Here is a 25,092-nt window from a genome sequence, read left to right as displayed (position 1 = left end):
TAGCTTTCTCCACTTACTTGGTTTATTTGATCAAAAGAACGTAGTATAGTTCCTCTAACTTTGTAGATATGCATATCTGAACAAGTCATCCAGTATCTCTTTGTAGTTAATGGCAGTAAAAAGAAAGAGGCAATTTTGTGATACAATTCACCTCACTCTGATAGACACATCTCAAGTAGGTCAGATGAATCACCCCACTATCTGATTCAAAATCAAGAATGTGAACAAGCAAAACAGGTAAACAAAGGAAAACAGGTTTATCAGGGCATATGGAGAGAATATTGAGAATGAGAAGTTATTAGGCAAAAGATGAGAGGAAAGAAAGTGAATATAAACTATGAAGACTTAATTGATCTTCTAGAAATAGTTGCTAAGATCTAGCAAAGAAAGGGTGTATTTGAGTATTGAATGGAGAAAATCCAAAGAGAGAAACTAAGCCACTTTAAAAAAACAAAAACGGGGGGGGGGGGGGGGGGGGGAAGGGAAGGGGAGGGGAGGGGAGGGAAGGGGAGGGGAGGGGAGGGAAGGGGAGGGGAGGGAAGGGAAGGGAAGGGAATCAACACAGAACCATGGACTGAACCATACATTAAAGAAAAGCCAGACAAGTCAGGGTGGATTAACTTTATGTACCTTGAGGAAAAACTATACTGGAGAAACATTCCATGTAATTAAACTGAAAATATGCCTTTGTAAGTTACTTTTATTCTTTATGTGGGAAAACAAAGAAGTACATTGTATTACAGGAAAACATTTGTATGTATTCATCTTGAAATACCACAGACCAACATTTTGCATTCTTATTTATCTTTTGCAACATATGTAAAGCAAAAGTTTTAGGTGTTCTTTACTCATATTGGTGTTTAAGTAAGTTAAAAATAGAGATAAAAAGAAAAAATGTAGGAAGGCAGTATAAAAAAATTTTCTATGCTTTCATCACTTTAAACACCTTACCTGGAGGTTTTTCTGTATTCATCTCATGTAGAGAATAAATTGGCCCAAGAAAAGAAACATTCCTGAATAATGGGAAGCAACATGTGTGTATTTCTGAAAACAAAGAAATTCTTTGAACGTCTTCCAAAAAAATCCAAGTATATGCACATATTCTTCTAGCTAAGAGGAGAGCTAATACTGTCTTCCTACATGTTTTTATTTTATCTTGTTTATTTATTTATATAACTCCTGTTTTGTGTGTGCTGACTTGATCCATTAAGCCTAGTTTTGCTTGGGTGCTCTTCTTTCCTGCCACCATCCTTGGTGGATCTCAGGAAGGAATTGTGCCTTAGGGGAGGGGACAAAAATTTTTACAGGAAATCCTGTCAGGTGGGAAATGGGCATCACTCATTATGATATATCTTAATCCTACCATCCTCTACTATGTCTTGTGGATCAGCCCAAGAAGGTAGAAAAGAACAAGGATGAGAGCAGTACTTTCCACACTGTTTCCCCTTTGTCAGTATTGCTCATATTTGAAGAAGTTGGAAGGAGTCACTTAAAGAATGAGGAGATGACAATTATTAAAAGATCAAAAAAGTTAACACTGATGTACTTTCTTCTTTGCTCCTGCAGCCATTTCACATTCCCAATGTCACAGTCAGTGAAAATGACTCTTGGAAACAGAATTAATACCAGGTCTTACCTTTTGACAAAAAGTTTTAAGTTCTTTCCTATATGAAATGATTTAACTTATCCTTGTATTACCTGGTAAAATACAATACAGGGGCACAGCTTAAGAACAAAAGTTTTGTGACATGTGAAATGCTTGCTTCTCAGAAGCAAATTCAGAAATATGCAAACAAAGTAGCTCCTTCAACCTAAATAGTACATGAAGTTCCACAGGAGGTAAATTCAGCAGACCTACTAAGAATGGAGAGTAAAAGGTCAGGTAATAGAGGCACAGAGCAACTGTGATCTCATGGCTCTAAATCTTAATCTCATGGTCCAACTCAATTTCCCACCAAGGGTTATTTAGAATGCAAGTATTCCTTAAAACACTGTAAGAAGTCAAGAAAAGGTAGTTGAAATACTACTATTAAGTCAAAGAAGTCATAGGAAAGAGAGCTTTAGAAGCAGTATGGAGTTTATTTTTCTCTTCTTGCCACTTACCATTTCAGACAGAGAAATTTTAGAATGAAAAAGGCAGCCAAAGACAAAGGCACTGAAATGTCTCACTTCTACTTCCCCATTTTGCCCACACTCTTATAACTTCAAGAACCAACAATGCAGCAAAAGTGATGCTAAAGGAAAGGAGCAAGGGAGGTATCAAGTATATTGGCAATCATCCCTGGAAATTGGACAGATACTGAGGAAAGGCAAAGGAATCTGAGGGGTGAATGAGCAGCATTTCACTAACAAATTAAATCAGTGATGTCAAAGAGGTCAACCATCTGTGTTTTTGTAGATTATAGGACTGAGTTCTTAGATTTTTGTTTAAAATTCACAGGTAATTGTAGAGAAAGTGATAGAATAAGATATAAGTATCACTGGTAACTTGAATAAAACCTGTCTCTCTTGAAAACTGCAATACATTAGCAAGATATATAGAATAAACATAGTGAGTTTTTTTCCTTCAACAGTAGACTCAACTGAAAACTAACCTGGTGTACAGAAACAGACCTAAGCCTATAAATGCATCCATCTATCTAGCTGAGTTCTGGCTGGTGACTTGTACTGCATTTTGATTTTCAGAAATACCCACATATCCATTTCTCCTCTAAATAAAGGCTGGGAAAAAAATGGACCATGCGTCACTGGAGGGGTTAACATAGTTATGTTCTCATGTCCTGAAATAAATCATATTATAAAGATAAGACTTTGTGAAATAACTTTCTGCCTCCAGCTTTCCTATATAAAAGAGGGACTAACAGATATAGTAGGCTTTCAGATAGTCTCATTAAGGGAAAAATACAGTCTTTGATGATATCCAGTCACAATCTATGATTTCATTTGTTTATTGCAAATATCTGTATTATTTTATCTTAATTCACTGGGATGAACACTGTAATATAGTCCAAGGCAATATGGTTTTGTATGTTTACTCCAAGTGTAAATGAAGCCCCATTCAAAAAATAATCCTGTATAAGAGCCTGTATGAATAAATACATAATATATGTACCAATTCTGTTCAGGAGGTGAATCCTCTAGAAGCCTGGTGTCCTTCTAACACCTGTAGGCAACCCACACAGTTTCTAGAGTTTCAATCATAAAAATGGAATGAAAATATCTATCCCTAACGGTAGTGTGCGAATTGAGTAACAGGTGGTACTGTTAAACCTGAAAAAAGCAGGTCAATGTGTTGGAGAGAGCAAAACATAAGGAGCCCTTCTGCATGTACTCTTTGGCTTCAGTTCATAGCCAAAACTTCTTTTACTTTAAACTGCCTTCAGAAGTAAGTTTAAATGGTTATGGCAGCAGGTTTTATACCGCCTTAACTAAAAAGTATATCAGTTCACTCTTACTACAGTTTAAGGGAGAGCTGATCTCAGGATAATCCAATTAAATTGAGTTTCATTGGTTTGCATGTGACGGAGATATATTGTGAATGAAGAATAAAACCCTGTGTTTTGATTGAGTTGTGGATTTAGCTTATTGTTCCTTTATGGTTCTGCCCGGGTAGCTGAATAGATTATTTGATTTTGTTATATCTTTGTTGAAGCAAAGAATTAACAACAAGACTTTTTTTTTTTTTTAACCTTCACAATACAGTACTAGCTATTTCTTCATTTGGTCACATAAAATGTAGTAGGACTGCTTGAGAAGCTAAACATTTCTCTATTTAATTATACAGTTATACATCCTGGTATCTGTGGTTTTGTTCCAAAGCAAAGTACTGCAGCACATGTTCACTGATTTCACCATCATTTTTATATACCTAAATGTTTTTTTCTCTTGCAAGTAGATAGCTCAGAAGAGATTATTCTCTAGGTTAGGTCTTAATATTCTTATTTATTAACTTTTCCTGGATTACTTATTTTGTTAATTCCAAGCACTATATAGCAGTATCTAAGGACTCCATCTCCATGCCCTTGCTTCTGCTACTTCTCATTTTTCACAAGACTCTTTAATAAATTCCAATCATTCACTAAGGTGGAGACATGAGCTTGTCATTTCTGCCCATTAAATTTCTGCTCACTCAATTCTGTCTTCTGGTTAAACACACTACATTCACCCAGTAGTACAATATGTTCAAGACCTATCCATAACATGAGGTATTCCCTCAGGTTGGGAGGGGTACTCCGTTTACTGGAACAACAGAACACAAGTGCCAGCTTTTCTTCATTCTTACTCTCACCTGTCTACCAGTATGGAGAGATAGTAGCAGCTCTTTCACTGACTTTCCTCTGTGCCAGAATACCTGATGCAGTAGAATAAAAGTGTGCAGTAGTGCAAGGTGCATAGCCTTGATAGCCTGCTATCAAGTTTTCAATTTTTAAATGCAGAATGTAGAACCAGCCCTTTCTGGAAACAATCCACCAGTCTAGTATCCCAAACTGGAACTTACAAGATGAATTTCAGTTCTGACAACTTCTCTATTTGCTCATATTGCCTGGTTATTTAAATAACATATTCTCCAAGTGTGAGTGTTTTGTAGCAAAAATAAATATCACAATCCTTGCTCACTTGAAATGAGAATAATTTGTATATTAAGATGATTGGAATCTTTTAAATAACACATATGTCAGGTCAAACCAATATTCAGTTCAATCCAGTAAATGCTGACAATAGCCAATGGTGAATTTGGCAGAGAGGTTTGCTGATTCGTGATATTACAAAGAGACCGCCAAGTCTGGTGGGTCCCAAAGACTACCAGCCCTTCCTACTTGAAAAAGTAGGATCAAATGATGCTGTAACAAGGAAACGCTGAAATATCAAAAAAGATTTTATGTCCCTTGAAAAGATTTTGAAGGGAGTGGGAGCACAAATAGTGTTCTCCTCTGTTCTTTCAGTTGGTGACTGGGACCCAGGAAGAAGGAGACAAACAGGCCGAGTGAATGATTTGCTGAGAGGCTGGTGCCATGCCCAAGGTTTTGGGTTCTACTACCTTGGATGCACTTTTGAGGGACCAGGCATGCTGATGCTGGATGGGGCACAGCTCACTAGGTGGGGCAAGAGTGTTATAGGCAGTAGGTGGCTGGGCTTATCAGAAGGGCTTTAAACTAGATGCAGTGGGGGAAGAGCATGCACCTCTGAGTGAAGAAAAAATACCTAAGAACACTATCACTCTAATTAACAATAGGGAAATATTCGTGAACTGTCTCAATGCAATCAGGAAGGGTTCTGGAAATGTGATACAACCGATAGCCCAGCTGAAATGCCTCTACACCAGTGCACGCAGCATGGGAAACAAGCAAGAGGAGTTGGAAACCATGGAACAATTAGACAAATATGACCTGATTGCTATCACAGAAACATGGTGGGATGGATCACATAACTGGAACATTGGAATAGAGGGCTACAAAATCTTCAGAAAAGATAGACAGGGAAGGAAGGGAGGGGGTGTTGCCTTCTACATTAGGGAAGGGATTGATTGTGAAACGTTGCCTCTGAGAAACACCCATGGACAGCTTGAGAGATTGTGGGTGAGAGTTAAGGACCACATCAATAAAGGACAGTTTGTGGTTGGGGTCTACTACAGGATGCCTCATCAAGGAGAACCTGTGGATGAGGCATTCTTGCTTCAACTACAAGAAGTGTTGCACTCGCACACTCTCATCGTGATGGGGGATTTCAACTACCCAGATGTCTGCTGGGAAAACTACACAGCAGGCTGTAAGCAATCCAGAAGATTCCTAGAGTGCGTTGAGGATAAGTTCCTGGTCCAGGTAGTAGACAAACCAACCAGAGGAGAAGCGTTACTTGACCTGGTGCTCACCAATGTGGAGGAGTTCATTAAAGATGTCAAGATTGGAGGCAGTCTGGGCTGCAGTGACCATGCCCTTGTTGAATTTGTGATCTCAAGGAATATGGGCCTGGCAAAGATCAAAGTCAGGACCCTGAAATTCTGAAGAGCGAACTTCAAGCTATTTAAAGACCTAGTAGCTGAGATCCCCTGGAACGCTGTCCTTAGGGACAAAGGAGTTGAGCAGAGCTGGTAACTCATTAAGGATATTTTCCTTAGAACATATGAACTCTCCATCCCCCTGCATAAAAAAGTGGGCAGGGAGGGCAGAAAATCGGGAAGGCTGAGCAAGGACCTGCTGGTCAAACTGAGGTGAAAGAGGGAAATGCACAGGCAGGTGAAGCAGGGACATGTGACCTGGGAAGAGTATAGGGATGCAGTCCGGATGTTCAGGGATGGAATCAGGAAAACCAAGGCATGGATGGAACTGAGCTTGTCAAGAGATGCAAAGAATAACAGGAAGAGATTCTATAGGTACATTACTCAGAAAAGAAAGGCCAAGGAGAGTGTACCCCCTCTGATGGATGAGAAGGGTGAACTGTTAATGACAGATATGAAGAAGGCTGAGGTATTCAGCAACTTATTTGCCTCAGTCTTCACTGCCAGTCAGGTTCCCCATATTTCTCATTTTCCTGAACCCATAGATGGAGGCTAGGGGAGCAAAGTCCCTCCCACTGTAAGCAAAGAGCAGGTTTGAGACCACATGATAAAACTTGCCAAGCCTCTCTGCTCTTGTGAGGCCCCACCTGGAGTGCTGTGTCCAGGCCTGGAGCCCCCAGCACAAGAAGGATGTTGATTTGTTAAAACGGTACCAGAGGAGGGCCAAGAAGTTGATCGGAGGGGTGGAGCACCTCTCCTATGAATAAAGGCTGAGAGATCTGTGGCTGTTCAACCTACAGAAGAGAAGGCTCAGGGGTGACCTCATTGCAGCTTTTTAGTAGTTAAAAGGGGATAATAAAAGGATGGAGAGAAACTTCAACTCATTCTGATAATGACAGGACAAGAGGAATGGTTTTGAACTAAAAGAGGGGAGATTTAGATAAGGGGTTAGGAGGAAATTCTTCACTCAGCAGGTGGTGAGGCACTGGAACAGGTTGCCCAGAGAGGCTGTGGATTCCCCGTCCCTGGAGGTGTTCAAGGCCAGACTGGATAGGGCTTTGGGCAACATAGTGGAAGGTATCCCTGCCTATGGCAGGGAGGTTGGAACTAAGTGATCTTTAAGATCCCTTCCAATCCAAGCCATTTTACGATTCTATGATTTTTAGCCAAGACAGCAAGTACAGGACAAACGAACCTGGATATAGCAGTCTCTTCCATAAATTTGTCCAAACACCTCTCAATCCATGTGAACCTTTATCACCCACGACGGCCTGTGTCAAGGAAGCCCCCACTTTAGCTCTCTGTTACAAAGAGAACTTGTTGTTTTCTTTGCACTAAACTGATTGGTAGTGTTCGGTCCTAGGTCTTGTAGAGAAGAAAAAGAGAGAAAAACATTTTCCCTTCTATCATTTTAATGGCACTCATGATTTAATAGACATCTGTTGTATAACCCTCAGATGTCTCTGTAATCTGCTCAGTGTTTCCTGCGTGGCTCAGAAACCATTCCAGAAGTTCAATTGTCCTTGTCGCCCTTGTCTGAGCCTTTTACAGCTCTACCATTGTTTTTGAGGTGAAGTGACCAAAAATGCACAGGACGTTCAAGGTGTACATGCCTCAGGGATTCATCAGCATTGGACTATCAGGTGGTGGCAAGATTCTGTTAGTCTTCTCATTGCTTTCTACTTCATTCCTTGGAATCCATAACATTCAATTTTTTTTTTTTTTTTTTGGTCTTCTACTGACTGAATGTGTTAAGTCCACATTTTCACAGAGCTATTCATCAAAACCCAAAACCCCAAGATCTTGTTTCTGGGTAACAATGGTCAATTCATGATGCATGCTAAGTCAGGATTTATGTCTCATGTATATTATTTTACATTCACCTATGGTAATTAGTAAGTCTATTTGTTTAGTATTTCAATACTGTGAGTTACTTCTGCATCTCTTTACAGCTGTCTTTTGATTTTACTACCACAAATATTTCAATATCATTAGCAAACTGTCAGCAAAGTGTAACCTTTTCCTAGATCATTTACAAATAAATTGAACAGCATAAGTTATAGCTTACTTGCAACCATTCTCATTCCTAAATCATCAAATGATTCATAGAAAGCAAGAAATTATATAAAATCTTTGTTTATTCTTATTCTTACCATGCATGTATTGGTTCCAGCTTTACAGAGGCAGGTTGTCAGCTGGTGGGAAAGCAGGCATTGAGAAGCTCAGTCTTCAACTCAGTCTTCAGAGTCTGAGAGGTGAGAAAGAGAGAGAGAGACAGAGACAGAGAGACAGAGAGACAGAGAGACAGAGAGACAGAGAGAGAGAAGATGCATACAATAAGGCAAGGAAAAAATGCAGAAACCTGTGTTGGAGGGAAAGAGTGTGTGACAATGACTGAGAGGAATGGGAGAATGATGTACAGGTAGACCTGAAAGTAGCCTGGGACTGTGGGGAAAAACAGAAAAAGCAAGCTTCAATACCAGAAAATGGCAAAGGGCAAGTGGATAACAAAAAGGAAACTGAAAGGAAATAAAGAGTCAGAGAGATTCTCCAAAAAGATACTGAGTACCCAGGGACAGAAAGGAAAATTGCCCTCCAGAAAAAAGAAGAAAACACAGCCCAGGAAAGGAACTCATTTAAAGGCCAACTGTCCAGAAATTTTGCATTTAAAACTGTAAAGGATGTAAATTTGCTTTCCAAATAAGACAACTTGAGAGGAAAGTAAATTCCTACAGGGAATAATGCCATTCCAGTTCTACCATTTGCTATTACACAGTGAGACAGAAATATCACATATGCTGGCACTGGATGTGATGGAAATTACAGAACGAATGTATGTGTATTTTAGCAGTGCTTTAAGAGTTGAGAAAATAATCTGCAAGTATACAGCCTGTGAAGGAAAATGGTTGCAATCTTTCCTAAATGGCCTCCAAAGGGAATTGCCCATGTTGCATGCTGTACAGACAGTGTTTGTTATACAACCACTTTCTCAGCAAGACCCAATGGATAGAAGATCTAATTGATACTGTCAAAAAAATCTGTTGCCACATTTCTAAACTCAGTAGCTGTTCACAAAGCACTGAAATCTGTGCATCTGGCAAAACCTCCCTCTGACCCATAAAATTGCCAGTTCAAACATTGTACTTGTGAGAAACAATTGAGGGCTGATTTAAAAGCATTGTTCATATTACAGAGTTCTCTCCAAACTAAGGATGAGAAAGTTATACAAGAAATAGTAAACTCCAAATCAAATTGTGCTTCACTTTTGTTTGTTTGTTTGTTTCTCATTAGCAGAATTGATATTTCTTGGCTATTTTTATCTGTTTAATTTGTAATAAGCACTAGTGATAACTCTGAAGCCTTCACTGTATAGAGTACTGCCAGCCAAAAACAAGATTTCCAATTATGAGCTGCCAAATTCCTTTAACCTTGTTACAGAAGATCCACTCAGAATGACAAATTAATTCATTTTCCTTGCCAATCCAGTCACTGTCCTCTCCACTGAGACTGTCAATAACTGCCAATTGCAATCCTGAATATTGTGATATTTTGTGAAGCACTTGGCATGCTTGCTAGTGGCAAGGGATGAGAAGTAGATTTGAGAAAATCACCTGGAATTTGTATCCTACAAAACTGGTGAAATCTTATACCTAGGGATCTTCCATGTCTTCAAAAAAAAAAATCTTAAGAACTGGAAAAAAAAAAGGTATTTTAGAGTTCATAAACATACGGTAAAATGACCACTAAAAAAAAAATTAATTATGCTGTGTTAAATTTTGCAAAGAATATTAAAACCACATATTCTTCTTTAATCAGAGAGATGATCGTTTAAAAAAGAAAATGAGAATGAAATACAGCACAGTGACTCAGATTGCTACAAAGTGTGTGGTACAGCTCAGCATTGGAAGTTATTAGCTAAGCAGGAAAAGATAATGATAAGCAGAAAAACTCTGAACTGAGTAAAGTAGTAGGTGAAAGGAAGAGGGCAATGAGTCAATGAGTACTATTGAAAGCAGATGTATCTGGGTAGAGTGAGGATTAGTATAGGTGTTTTTTATAGATTGGTTCTTGCATATGCTTTTTTATCTATTCAGCGTTTTCATTAATTGTCTTGGCACAAGAAGTAGAATTGAGCTAATTAGATATACTGATGACAGAATGTGGAGAAGAACTGTCCATAGGGAGAAGAATCAAGACTCTTCAGGAAGTATTACTTTAATAAAATCAGATGAAATTAAATAATGGAAAGTCACAGTGAGTCACCTAACTAAGGAAAAAAAAATTCTGGTAGGACCTGATCATTTAGAAAGGAGTGAGGAGAAATGCCTGGGTATATGAGGCAATCACAGTATCTACTTTAGGAACATTTAATGGTAGTATAAAAAAAAGTACAACCACAGGATGTTCAGGTACTAATGCCATTGGTAAAGGCAAAGATAAGGAGATGTTCATCAAATCAGAGAAGTTTCAGGCAGAAGTTACTGGCTTTTTCAGTGAAATTAGGTTTTGCAGCTGAATTTCCACCCAGCTTCAGCAGTGTTACAGTTCTGGAGTGTCAACAGCACTACCTCTTGTGTAATCTCTTAGGCTCTTCTTGATACTTTTTAACAACTTAAGTAAAAGGCACACCAAGCTGTAGTCAATGGTGAGCTGATGGAATCATTCCACTTCCCAGAACACAACCAGTAGCTCCTTTTTGATTATGTTTACTCTCATGGCTGCTTAGGGTTTTGTTTATTTTTTCTTTTTCTTTTTTTTTTGGCAAACACAGGATGCAACCTCTGCATCAAGGCTATTCCTATGTTTCCTTCTTATACTTCTTTATTAGGCTTCTTACTGCTAACCGCTTTGAAGAGCCAGGGACAGTTGAAAAGACTATATCTAAGTGTTCTTTTCTGTTTCCAAAAGTCTGTAAATGAATCATTGTGGAGATGGTTCAAATGCTAACAAGACTTCCAGCATAAAAATCTCAAAATTGTAACTCACTTTAATAAATCCATGGGCTTCCTTCACACCTTTTGATCTGGACCATTCCTAAGGGCTCCTAGATTCAGTCTGGACCAGATTTTCAGAAGCCAACAGCTCCTTGATAGAGGCAGTAGCAGTTCCTGCTGGCTGAATTTTTCTTGCAATTGGCATACCATCCTGTTACTATTATCTGTTTGAAGATAAGCTGAATATTGTCTCTGAATATTGCCTCAGAGTAAAAGCAATCAAAACTCAGGACTGCATTTCCATGAGAAAAATCCCCCCACCCCAGCCAATTTATACAAAAATAACAATACTTTCCAGTTCAGGTCTCAGATGGCAAAATACGTTGCTGAAGAGTGTGGAGAGGTCTGTTTCTTAAGGGAAAACTAAATTATTTCTCTCTTATTTTTCTTAAATGATATGGGACACACAGGTTCCTTAGCTCCCGGGGAGTCTTTGTGCTCACCTAGGTCCAGAGAGCAGCTCCCCAGGCAATCCTTGAGGCTGCAGGAGCCTGGGAAACTCCCTGACAGCAGAGGGATAACCTGCCCACCCTGAAACCTTAGGCTGTGTCCCAGAGAGCTGCGGCAGCATCTGCAGTACCAGGGCAGATATCTCTCATTCACAGTGGACTTTGAAGCTTTCTGCGTTTCCTCCAATGAGTTTGACAACATTGTCCAAACATGGTGGGTAATCCAGTCTCAGGGAAGTCCTCACCTTGGTCCCACATGATGTTCACTAGATCAGCAGCTGAGAAGCCAGTCAGCAGTCCAATGGACTTCATTCCACACAAACATTTCCAAATGATGTTTTTCCAAAGTCTGGTTTGATTTTGTCAAATTAGTTAAAAATAATTTATGCAAAATTCCTAGGCATCTTTAGGCAATAATTCTTCTCAAAAGCATAGATAATACTGAAATAGCTCTTGGGATAATCTACTCTTCATAGAAATTACAGTGTAACAGTACCTGCTAAATGATGTGGCACATGTTGTGAGAGTTGGTTTGTATAGTTTACAAGCAAAAACTCATTCTTAACATAAAGAGCAAACATTTTTTTTAGCCCTGAATAACTCGTGTGCCCAGGCTGTAGTCATTTGTAATGTTTTATAACTTATTGCCAATGTGATGCATCACGGTTTGTGTTCAGTGCAGATCCCTAAGCTTATCTGTAACCTCTATTTATCTCTCACTTCTGCTAACTTGACGACAAGTTTCTGCAAACACTGAGATGCACCATCTCTGCAGACTGTTAGTTTCTCTTTGCCAATTCCTTGCTTCACAAGGGCTGAATTTTAGAAATTTTCTTGGCCTTTTTCCACCTTAAGCTCCCTCCCCCACAGTCCATCTCCCTAAAAGACATTTCATCTTCTGTCAGGATGCTGGACAACAGAGCTGGTTTTGTCTCCCATTGAAGAGGATCTGGCAGCATACCACAACCAAATCTGTTGGCTGGCATTGCTCCTGCCTACCAGTGGGAGATGATATAGTGTGGCTCTCTTATGGTGCTGTCTGTAATTAACCAAATGTCTACAGTTCCAAAGCTAAATGTGCATGCTGGGATGCTCAGATCTGTGATGTTAGTTTCTGTGTCATCTTCAGCATCTTGGTTCTGGACTTAAGGAGATTATTCTTCTAATTTCTCAGTGGAGTTTCAGTGCTTGTAAAACAAGAAGAGTTTTACATTGCCCCTAAAAAAAAAAAAAAAAAAAAAAAAAAACCCTTCTCAGTGAGAGAGGGAAAAGATTTACCTTTATGATCACATCTGTATTTCCCAACATTATTATATATACAAAATACACAAAAGTCTTCTTTTGTCCTGTACTTTTCACTGGAAGTCAATTTTACTTTGCAGTTGAACTCCCTCCTTACTAATACTGCTGATTTGTTCAGTTTTCAAGGGCTATTTTCCTGTTAAATACTCACTTTTTTGCTGTTCTAAATCCTGATAGACCAACCATTGTTACCGTACTTCATATGAGAAACTATATGAAACTGCATGTTTCAGTGAACACAACCAATCTGTGGACCTGTCCAAGTTAGGAGAGCATGCAGCTTAACAGACTTCTATGTAGATCATCATGCAATTTATAACAAAAGGCTGTAGCAAAATCCACCCTTGCATTACCAAGCAAGTGTGTCAAGACAATCATATAGGATGAACTCATGAACCAGTCAGATAACTACTATCATTCAGCAATGAGGTGTATTTTCCCATTGCTTTATTACAGAAGGACTGACATCATTCAGCATGTGTGAGTCCATCCTGCAGGACAGCTTTTCCTTCATTTAGAAATCTGCACTTGTTCCTTGACCCACTGATCTACTTCTTGCTTGGTACCCCTTTGGCTGCACTTTCAGGTAGCTTCCTCCTTTCTTTCTATCTATGCTACTGTCAATACAGTGCAGTCAGAGAAAGGTCAAAGGCTTCTACCACAGATGCCTCCTATATCCTGCCCAGGGTGTCTGTTTACCTCTCTGAATAAGATTAATCATACAAATGGGTGCTGCTGAACTGTGAACATATTTTTCATCCTTTTATACCTCCTATATGACAAAGAGGGTGGCCACAATGCACAGCTGAGCACAAAAACATCTTAAATGCCATTCATCAAATATTTCCTTCTATAAGTATCTCCTTCTATATAACTTTGGTGTCCAATGCCATTAGTGAGTTGATATTGAAAAGCTATACTGTAGCTTTTTATGTGTTGGAAAATTAAAACCAAACCACAGCATCATAGTGTGGGCAACAATGAAAAAAAATATTGTTATTAGAGGAGATATACATGGTAGGGTAAGAAATTAATAATATTCCTTTGAAGAGACCATATATGCTTCAGCACTTATGCTTCATCTTTAGCACAATAATTCTGTTCAATGTTAGCCCACAGTCCACTTTTAACCCAGGAGAAACAACATTTTAAAAAATGTCCAGATGAAGAAGGAAAGTAACATTGTGCTTTAAAAAAAAAAAAAAAAAGACAACTATAACAGGAGCTAACAAAGAATTTGTAACTTATTTATTAAGTTTATCCTAGGAACAGATGTTATTAAGTGTTAATAATCTCTTTGAGCTAGACTGACTGCTGAGCAAAAATATTACAAATGTAACTGCACAAGCAATATCAACAAATGATTCTAATTTTTTTAATTCGGAAATACCAAATTCATCAAAACCAAATCTTTTTCCAGGAGTCTTTTCATTTCAATATTTTCCCTTGGACTTGGGATTAAATTTTTGATCCAAATTAGAGAGAAAATCAGAAGCAAGTCCCCAAGTGACTGTTGAACTTGGATGTGGAAGCCACAGGTGCAAATTCCTGTCTATATCAGACAGAAGGAATTTCACTGCAGAGCAAGGATTTCATTTCACATGAATGCCTCCATTACTGCTATTCTGAGGATAGCTGTTGTTTTGGGTTTTATATCAAGAAAAAATGTTATGAAGTCTTTTGTTTGTTTGTTTGTTTTTCCCCCCATATGGAATAAAAGCACATTTTCAAATCTTTCAATTTTTTTCCACTGAACTTGAATTCTCATTTTCCAACTAGCTCTACAATCACATGGTCCATCTGATATTTTAGTGCCAATCTTACACATGTCATAAGCAGAGTCTCCAGCTACAAAATGAATAATTTATATGAAGGGAGTGAATCCCAGAACACTGCGAGTTTCCCGCATGAATACTTTTGTGCCTCTCATTTGTCACACACTTCACTCCTTATTTGGTTCTTGTCAGATTGAGAGCTAAGGCCCAGAGCAGTTGCCCCAATAGGAGCATCTGCTCTTCCCCTTTTTTTCCAGAGCCTACAGGAGGTAAAAATATGACACTGCTATGCTGAGAGTGTTTTATTATCCTCTTCATATCTGCCCTGTCCCTCAGTTTGCAGTCAAGTAAGGAAGATGGAAAGATTTCTTCATTCTTCATGGCTTTGCTCATGGGTAGGATGGCTTCTGGCACATTGGTCCCATCCACCTGAACTCCATGCTTTGGTTTAGATAAGTCCTATGTACAGAGAGTAAATGGAGTAGCTTTTATATTTCCAAGAATAATTAAGTGAAAAGAAGGTTTTTACAATTTTATTATATTTTCTTCAATTTGTTAGTTTTGTTCATTTTTTGTTTGTTTGTTTTTCCTATTCCTATAAAATACCTGATTTAGTGCTTAGAGCACTAGTGGGGTGGTTGCCAGCAGAACCTCAAGTGTCAGTTCTTCATATCATGGGATGAACATATATCTGAACAGTTCCCAGATGAATTACAGGATTCTCCTCCAGAACTACAAACCCAGGAGAGTCTTGGAACAGGAAAATGTATGAGCTATGAAAAAAAAAAAAAAAAAAAAACAATGAAAAAGAACAGACCTACAGAGAATGATCTTGAGGGATAGGTACAAAATATGGAGGGTATATTCAGCAACATAGGGAACAAAGCAATATAAATTACATGCAGAAGAGACATAAATCTAACTGTAATTAGGTCAGATGTGCACATGTTTGTAATAATTAGTTTCTCAGATACTGCTGCATACACTGGTTAAGTACTACCCCTGCCCCTCCACTTTGATGCTCCTCCCCAGCTCCAGGCTGTGACTCCAGGTTTTAGGTGTGTTTCACCAAGAGCTCCACAACCTGTTGCCTACAATAGCCTTGATGCATCTCCAGAAGGCTTTGAGTGCTTTCTCTGCCTTAACTGACAGGAGCAAAGCCTTCTGGGATAATTAGTGCTGCTTCAGTTGGACAGGTAGCGGATGGGAAATAAACAGATTCAAGAGCTCAGGGGATGTCCGTGTTGCTGTAGGCAGGGAGGCAGTGGAAAATAAATATAGCTAAGCAGTTGGAGAAATATTTATTTATTTATGCTCCTTTTCTTTTAGATGGGAGATGAGGGCCAGCTCCTATCTGAACTCATTTTTTTTTCTAAATAACTTACATTTCTCTCCATCCCTTGAAAATGGCATCCTGCATAACTCTATGGCCAATTACACTGATGACCCATTTGGAAATGCTTTTCCTTATTGTTAACTGTGAAAGGAGATAATTTGTTACATAAATAATGAATTAGATGTGTATTAATCTAGAACTGCTTGTCTGAATGGTTTGCAAAGCAGCTGTGTGATTTTAGGCAGTCATATGCTGTCAATTAACAACTTATTTTTAAGCCAAATCTGTTCAAGCCTGTTATGTGTATCACACAGTTTGGAATTTCTTCATAGGTCTTACTAATTCTAACTGTATCCTATTGGCTGCATAGTAGTTTGTACCTACAAAAGATTAGCCAAGTTAAATTACTGACTGACAGAGGGAACTTCCAGCTGCATTCCAGTTATTAATCTGATAGTGATACTTTCCCTGTTGTTGAAAGGTTGGGAGACCTCATTAAACTCGCTATTTTTTTCTTTAGGGAAAACATAATACAAAACCAGAAAGGTAACATAAAAGTTGCATATTCATAATATATTATCAATATATTATTCAATTAAGAGATGGAGCTTTTCAGTTCATAGTTTAATAAGAAGCATGGCTTATATGTATGGCTCTGATTGCTCACTGTCTTTCCAAAAGCAATATGCACTCAAAATTTTAAAGAACTGATCTTCTGCTGCTACATAATTTGGGAATATCTGAGAATTCATTTTTAAAATGTTTCTTCATTATAATAGATTAATTTAAACCTTTGACATGTTTCTTATAATGTGCTATTTATCAAAAAAGGACTTCCACATTTTGATTGTTCTGACCTTGTTGAAAGCTAACAAATATTGAAAGGCTGACACTGAACAGTATTATTCAAAGCCTCCCTTAACAACACAAGTTTTCTCAGCTCAGTATTTCTTAAAATGTGATCCTGAGTATGATAGCATGACTGAGCCACTTTCTTTTATACTTGCCATTAGCATATGCAATATATGCCACTTTATATTTTGGACTGCAGTATGCAAGATCACTGTGGGTTATTTTCTGGTAAAGTATCCCTTCTTTAAGAATGTGTTCATTTCCTGGGATGGGATGGGAAGGGGTGGGGGGGGAGGTCAACAACTCCCTTGTTGACGAGGGACAACAAGCTTTTATAAAAGAAGTCCAGGATACTTTTTGCTACACAAATTTAGTCATACTCTCCCAAGCATATGAAATTTTAAGTGTTGTCACAAGAAGAATTGCTCATGCTATGTATCAAGTCTTTAATAAAGTCACTTATAATTAAATCTGTTCCACTAGAAAAATGGTGTTGAAGATTGGCTAGGAGTCAGGCAAAATTCAGGAGTACTAAGATCGTATATTTCCACGTGATGGCTCCCCAGTGTTTCATTCATATCATATGAGCACCTGACCCACACCTAAGAAGGATAAGGAAAAACTCCACATCATTGCCAGGAAACATGTCCTGCTATAAGGAAATTTTAGGAATTTCCCCATTCAGAATGCCTTGAGATATCCACTTCTTCCAGCTGTGGGAGGAAGCTCTGTCGAATACATGAATTCTCATAGTCCTGACACCCTTACTCTTCTTCATTCTGATGCTCTTGCATTCTCCATTTCCTCATGTTTTGTTTTGTTTGTTTTTTCCATTATTTATCCAGTTCCATTTTACCTCTTCAATCTATCTGTTCCCTCAGTGACAAATCAAATTTTTCAAATCTAAAACCCAAAATTCCTCCCTTCCAGATGCATGGAAAAAAAATCTCTCAAACAAAAATTTTCCAAAAAATTGAGTAGGAAACCTGCAGAAATAACTTAATCAAAATGTCTTTGGACATTTTTGCCTGCAGACAAACCATTTCACCAAACTTTCTCAGTGAATAATGAGCTTCAGTATCATCACTCTCTGACCTCCCAATAGTATAATTCAGCTGCAGTTACGTGGGCAAAATTGCTGTTAACATGCTATAAGAGTAAATGGAACTGCCATAAAACTGGAAGGCAACAATTTAAAACTTGATAAAAAGAAACATCTTCCTATGCAGAAAATAGTTCATGCACAGTTTTCCTTAGAAAAGGACATCATTGACACCAAGAGCTTAGAGCAATACAGAGAAATACAGCAATTTCTACAGAGTGTGAACATCCAATTACATTAGACAGATTTCAGTTCAACACTTAAATGCCTGATATCTAATCTACTGGTGTCAGACCAAGATGAAACTTTCTTAACAACAGATTATTTAATAATTATCTCTAATAAGTTTCTGAACCTTCTGTTCAATCATTTGACTATTTCAATGGTGGCAGAGAAAAGGTAACACCAAAATAATAGACTGAGTCTCCCTTATTAAATTGTAAGCCAAACAAGTAGCATCTATAGATATTTTGTTTGTTAGGAAAAATCACAAAGATTCATCCTGACTTTTTCAGATCAAAATTCTTCTTCCCAGCTAAAAAGAGCTGCTATTACATTGCATCCCTTCCTCTCTACTTTCCTCTGTTTCCATTTTGCCCTTTCTTCCTCTCCATACCTCCATCTGCACTGTAGAATTGCTCCTCCCCTCTTTCACTCAAACTGATTAATTCTGATTTCTCAGCTAAGTTTCTATGATAAGCCAAGCACCCAGTGAAATTAATAAGATTTTCATAGCATTTATTTTCAATTTTCTCTATTGTTCAATTTGCTCCTATGATTGTGCAGCTGAAGAAAAAGGATAAAATGTCAGAGCATTGTACAGATCCAAACCGGCCCCTTTGAACTCTGATTTTACAGCAGAAGCATCAAAGAAGAATTACTACTCTGAGGCTTTTTATCAACAGAAATTATAAAAAAGAAATTATAAAAGAGCATATTCACATTCTTACCTCAATTTCCCATTCTAACTTCAGGAAGTTCCTACTGACTTTGATGATGTAGGATTAAGCCTTTGGGCCCAGATTCTCAAAGGTACTTAAAGGTTGCAAAGCCAACATTTTTCCCCCTGTATCCTCATGGATTACTCAGCCCAAAGACAATTTCCCAGACAATGAATGGCAAGAGTGAAGGTCTGACCAAAAAAAAAAAAAAAAAAAATCAGAAATCAACTGAGCAAGTATCTGCCTAAATCAGCCACAGCTGAAGAGCAAAGAGTTGGAAGTAGGCGTAGTCATACATCTCTGCACAGGCTCTAAGGCTCCTAAATGCCTTTTCTTCCCACCTTCATTCTGGTCACTTTGGTGTGTAGGGGTTGGTTGATGGCTGTGTCTGAGTGACAATGGCTGAAATATGCCTGATCCCATGCCATAGAAAACAGTAAGCAAAAAAGTGGATGTGTCCCAGACCCCAAACAGCCATCTAAGTACACAAGGCTGATTCACCTAAGTGAAATGCAGTTCTGATGCAAGCATGTTTTTTCTGGAGCCAGTTTGCTCAGGATCAAGTCATATACCTCTCCACAGTCTTTGCAGACCTGCCAGGTCTCCTGTTGAGGCTCTTCCACAGTCTGTGAACTATTCCGTGTTGAGAGCAGACAGTAAGCAGACAACCTGTGATTAGAGGACTGACCTGACATGTAGGAAGGTGAAATTCAAGCCCTTGCCATAGAGACTAGACTTAGATCTAACCAAAAACCCAGGTGTGGGCTGAGGCAGGGTTCACTCACAGGTTGGCCTCAGCATTTAGGCTGTGTGTTGTCGCTGGCCTAACTACAAGTCTTAAACACTCAACCAATCAAAGGGTAGATTGGCAGAGATTTTGAGGATTTCAATGTTGCATATCAAGATGGTGAAGAAATATTTTGGAGAACTGGGCCTCAGTTTTGCTCACCTTGAGGACCTCTCTTTTCTGTTTCCATCTTACTGTGATACTTCAGGGAGAGGACACCCTTGCCCTAGCCTTGAACCTGCTTCACCACATGGGCTTATCAGGGTGGTGGGAATGGGGGATTGCTGTCCCCAACACTCTGCTCATGTTGCTGGGGTAGGGCATCCCTCACTGTTGGGGCACTGCCTCTTCTGCCCCACTGCCACCTCTTGCCCTTGCAGAGCACCCGTTCCTCCTGCTCCCTGGCACATGAAACATGAAATAGCTGAGCCAAGAAGTATTTCAGCTGCAGGGGAACAAGAGATTTCCCACTCTGTCTATCCGGCTGCTGCCTCTGACTCCCTCCCCAGCTGTATTTGTCAGGCCCGCCATCTTTCACTGTGCTCCATCACCTCTCACCCTCCTCTGCTGCTCTGTTTTTATGGTAACTCATTTATAAAATGAAGACAGTTATATTTATAATGTAGAGCATGCTGGAATACTTAATCTTTCACTGCATTTTTTTCAAGTGTGCCTTACTCAGACGTGGACTGATAAGATGACAAGTGCTAAAACAATCTGTGAAATGATGCATGGACTTTTAAGCAAATTAATAAGTGCCTTGGAGCAAAGATATATATAATCACAGAAAAACCTGACTCTTTTCATAGGAGATATATCCTTGAAATACTGTTTTATCTGGTTAATTAGAGTTAAGGGGTGGAAATGCTGGCTTTCCCGAGATTAAAGGGAAAATTTAAAATATTCAGATGGGAATTTGTTTTATATAATATACTACATACACACTTAAATATTAAAGTTTGATCCTTTAATATTTAACCAATGGACAGTCCACTGAGACATCTCTTTCATTTCCACTGGGGTGCTGGTACAAGCACCAGCTAGTTTTAATAGACATCACACATTTAAAAAAAATAGGCACAGTTAAGTCACAGTTCAGCTAAGAGCCATGGGGCACAATATGTTGCATGGGTCAAAAGCGCACGTCCTAAAGGAACTAGTGAACTAGAACAGTGTCTTTGTTATTAATCCGGAAATTGCATTTTTAGAACATATATTGCTGACTATATAAGTCTCCTTTTTTTTTTTTTTTTCCAGTAATTTTTTTTTCACATGAACAGAGCAAACATCTCTCTTTGTTCCTTATAAAGATCTTTTAACTGTGCTCCTGTTCTAACTATGCAGTAACAATCCCTTATGCATCTTAACATTTATGTTTATGCAGGCTAGAAATGTTCATGCTTATACTCATACCAGACGTCCTTAGCACACGCTTCCAACTGCCAGTGACCTGCACCTGACCTTCTTCAGAAATGCAAGGTAACTTGGCTAGCTCTATTTCTGGTCCTTCTGAAAAAGGATTGTCAGGTCAAATTGTGACAGTTTAAGTGTGATGTCTGATATTGACTGCTGTCCAGCAGGGACTGTAAGCACTGTGTCTCCCACTTCATTCAGGACCTTACTATTGACTTGCACTATCGTCTTAAGGTTAGTCTTTTATCTCCTGTGCTTCCAGGCAAAGAAATAAGCGGCACAAGAGAAAACTGCTGTAGCACAGCCCAATGACATTTCTCTCACAGGGCTTGTGGCTGTGTGACTTCAGCGAAAACTTCAGAGGAAAAATCTTTCTAAAATGAGGCAGGAAGGTAAGGAAGATATCAACATCCTCCATAAAAAATAAATAAATAAATAAATAAATAAAATTGTTTGCCATTTCTAACTACTATTGCTGAAATAATATTTTATCTTTTCCTTCCTATTTCCATCTTCCAGACCTGTCAAACCACTTTCCTAACTCCTAAATTTGTGCTTCCCAATCCTTTCCAAGAGTAATTCATATCCTTCTGGTAACTGCCAACTGTAATTTTTTTGCCATAAAAATTAAATGCAGAAGATTAGGAGCTTTGAGGTAGCCCTTCTAATAGAGTAGGAACCTGAAAATGCTTAGGAGCACTAAGGATCCCTGCTGGTTACTGACCATGGTATCTGGCAAAAGGGCAGAAGACAGTATCATCATTAAATCCTTATCTTTCTCCTTTTCAATTTAGTCGATTTGCAACATACATAAATAAGACTTGAAAACTGAGGGCTTCAAGAATTACATCATTCAGTTTGGTCTCATCTTTGACTTAACTTACTTTTTAACAATGGAATAAAATGGACTCCTCAGAATATTTATAATTATTAAATGTCTTGAAGATAAGATTCCATTCAAAAAATAATTTGTAACATGTCTGTTATTAATGCTGTTTTATCTAATTGGAATGATTGCTATTTAAACTTTAGAAATGCTTAGGTCAACAGACTATATATACCTTTTAAGCTGACATTTAAGCAGGCTTTTTGCTGCATGCAGTGATTGTATTGGCTACATTGACCCAGGACTGTTGGTAAGGTTGACCACCTTGTGTTTTCTCACCAAGAAACTATTTTTACCTGGTACCACTGTTTTTTAAATGTTGTTTGGTAATTTGACCAGTAGTGCTTGTGTGTATAAGTACATAAATTTCAAGAGTCAGAGAAATGTTTAAGTTCTTGCCTCCTTTTGCAGGAAAAAAAAATAAAAATAAAAATAAAATAATTTATCCATTAATTGCAAAATATACATTTGATTCCCTAGTATAAGAAGGAACAGATACATCTTCAGTCTAAGTGGGTGGCATTACATCATCCCCTATATTTTATCCCAGGATAAAACCATAGAATATTATTTTTCTTGCCTGCTTTCCAGATGCAGTTCCTTACCTGGATTATTACAGGATTTGACTTTTTTTCACCTTCCTTACTAGACAAGAAACTCTACCCAAGCCCTGAGGAAAACTTTGTTGAAGCAAACACGTCAATAGTATTTTATTTTTATTTGGATTTTACAAAAAAAAAAAAAAAAGAAAGAAAATTCCTGCCTCATTTCACATGTGAAAACTTTGTTCAGTGTTGGCTTGAATAGCTCAGACTACATCAAAGACTTTAGCAACAAGAAGTATTCAGTTTTTACAATGTTAATTCACAGTTAGTCTAAACATATTTTAATGCTTCTTGAAGCACAATATTACTTATGAAATCTCAAGTTTGCCTCATTGATCCTACCCTTGTTTTTTTTTTTTTTTTCCCCCCAAAAAAATCAATTTATTCAAGACAGTAGCTAGCTCAGGACTTTCAAGTTAAATCTGACAGTATTTTATTATTAAACTAAATGTAGCCATAAGAGTCAATAGGATAAAAGACAAGTTTTTTGCTATTTTTTGGCCTTCAAACATGATCATCCAGAAGAAGTACTGAAAGGTGAAGTGCTGATGTGATAATTTTTCTATCTACTTGGTTTTCATGGGTATTTACAGATTCTGTACATGTGCCATTTTATATTAGGAAGAATGTCAGTTAACAAGATGTCATAGGAAGATACCAGCTACAAATTTTGCTAACCAACATGACGTATTAAAAAAGAGAATATTCACAAGGTTTCAGAATGATAAGAACATTTTCGTGGATTTTGAGTTATGTCAGGATATTTCTATGAAGAGGTGTTTTTTTTAAAAAAAAAAATGTTTTCTGTTACTTTTTGTTGAGTAATGGAGCGTATTTGCTATTTCTGAGGAGACCTTGGTATCTGAAACAGTAATGGAGGATTAAAAGAGTGATAGTCACAAAATATGCCTTCAGGCTGACATAATATTTCTAGAAATATACTGGTTTTCTGCAAGTATTTAAACAATTAAGACCTACATTGAAAATGTAACAAAGGTAGGTGTATGTTACGGGGTGATTCATGGCAACTGTAGTTTTAAATTGAAAACTTCAAATGGGTTTGTTAAGTGCCATAGTCAGTGCTTCATAACATCTGCAGAACTCACCAAAAGCACTGCAAAGGTCAGGATACAGGCATTATTTAGCCTTTGCTTTTTATGTGCAGGTACTGAGCAATAGCAACATCATGAAAACAGCTGCAAGTTTTAGAGAATTCACTTGGCGTTTATGTTGCAATGGCCTTTTTTGGTGCAATACAGTAAAAACTAACCACATCCTTAACTGTCAATTTTCCTACTTCTGGACTACACTCCTTTGTCATAACTAATCTGTATTATTACTAAATGATTTATAATCCCTAACAGTATTTAGGGAACCCAAAACAGATTTTTTTTTAACCTTTCCATTTAAATTTATCAACCATCCAATCCACCAATTGTCTTCCAGTCACTATACTGGTTATTTTAGTGGCCAAGATGTCTTCACTAACTACTGTCCTCTTCAGACTGAGTACAAACCTGTGCCATGTTTAGCCTCAGGCAGCTTTTCAGAGCTTACATCAGATTGCAAGCAGGCAAAGATGGTGAGGAAGGAGCTTCTGGCTTTGGATTGATGATGAACAGGCAGCTGCCCAGGCTCTCCATCCCTTTACCTGCAGTGAGAAAAGCAGCAGTGTCCACACATGTCAGCACGTCACAAATTTACCTCCTGTTAGGTTCTGGCATCCACATGACTGATGTTCTCCTTCTTTGCCCAGGGAGGACATCAGAGTTCTCACACCATGCTGCAACATCCAGTGCCACTTAGGTCAGGTGTTGCCCCACTATAGGTTGAGTGCCTAACAGGCAACCTGCGAGGCAAAAATAAAACACCACCTAAATGGAGAAATAACTCATCACCCACCAGTGGGGATGATTACCTTTCCAAGTAACTTTTGAAAGTGAAGTTAATGAAGACAAACTCTGTAGTCGACCATCGCTTTGGCAAGATTGTAGCCCAGTCTTCAATCCGTTTATTCTCTAGCAGCACTGGTTGACAACCAGGGGAGAGGAACAGCCCTCAGGGACCTGTGACACCCCCCCCAACCCCCACTCTCCCCAGTGTTAGCGGACAGTGCTGGGGAGGGTCTGGGCCCTCTGTTTCTAGCAGGGCTATGTAGCACGGGAATGCAAATAAAACAGCAATAAGCCCAGCACAACCCAGTTGTGCACAACCCAAATAGATGAATGAACAAATCACTCCAACCCAAAAAGAAGCAATAGCAACAATTCCACACATCAACAGAAACACACAGCAGATTAAAAATCACAGAAGTACAGAACGGGAATATGGTGCAAATCTCCCATGTGCTATACAGGATGTATAGGACGAAAAATGATGAAATCTAAAGAGAACATATAAGGGTCCTCTTCACCTTCTGCTGTGTAGAAGACAACTATAATGAGCCTCTGATAACCATTGACATGACTGGCTGAAGGATGAAGTCTGTCAGCGTCATCCATAGTTTGCAGAACACCAGAGTCTGCACATCAGAAAGCAATAATTCCTGTCAGTAAGAGTGGAGAGTATCCCTAGGACTTACCCATTACATTCAAGAAGTGCTTGAGTTTAGAGTTCTTTCCTCAAAAATCCTTAAAGAGTCCCTATAGATTTACC

General features: G+C 38.5%; 2 long non-coding RNA genes across 2 annotated transcripts in view; both read right to left on the bottom strand.

Moving 5' to 3' along the window:
• The window catches only part of LOC308189914, a 75,087-nt gene extending 74,696 nt beyond the window's left edge, over positions 1-391 (bottom strand). The window contains exon 1 of the long non-coding RNA XR_013946722.1: positions 18-391. This is a non-coding gene — a long non-coding RNA (uncharacterized lncRNA). The remainder of the gene's footprint in view (positions 1-17) is intronic.
• Positions 392-13,684: 13,293 nt separating this feature from the next.
• Positions 13,685-24,606, bottom strand: LOC308190323. Its single transcript, XR_013947078.1, has 3 exons — positions 23,955-24,606; positions 15,122-15,288; positions 13,685-14,974 (listed from the first exon to the last, which is right to left on the bottom strand). It is a non-coding gene; the product is annotated as an uncharacterized lncRNA (long non-coding RNA).
• Positions 24,607-25,092: the final 486 nt, after the last annotated feature.

The sequence above is a fragment of the Anser brachyrhynchus genome (assembly GCF_964034855.1).
Source record: "Anser brachyrhynchus genome assembly, chromosome: 2".
Taxonomy (NCBI): Eukaryota; Metazoa; Chordata; class Aves; order Anseriformes; family Anatidae; genus Anser; species Anser brachyrhynchus.
The sequence above is the reverse complement of the archived record's forward strand: the minus strand, read 5'-3'. Positions and strand labels throughout refer to the sequence as shown.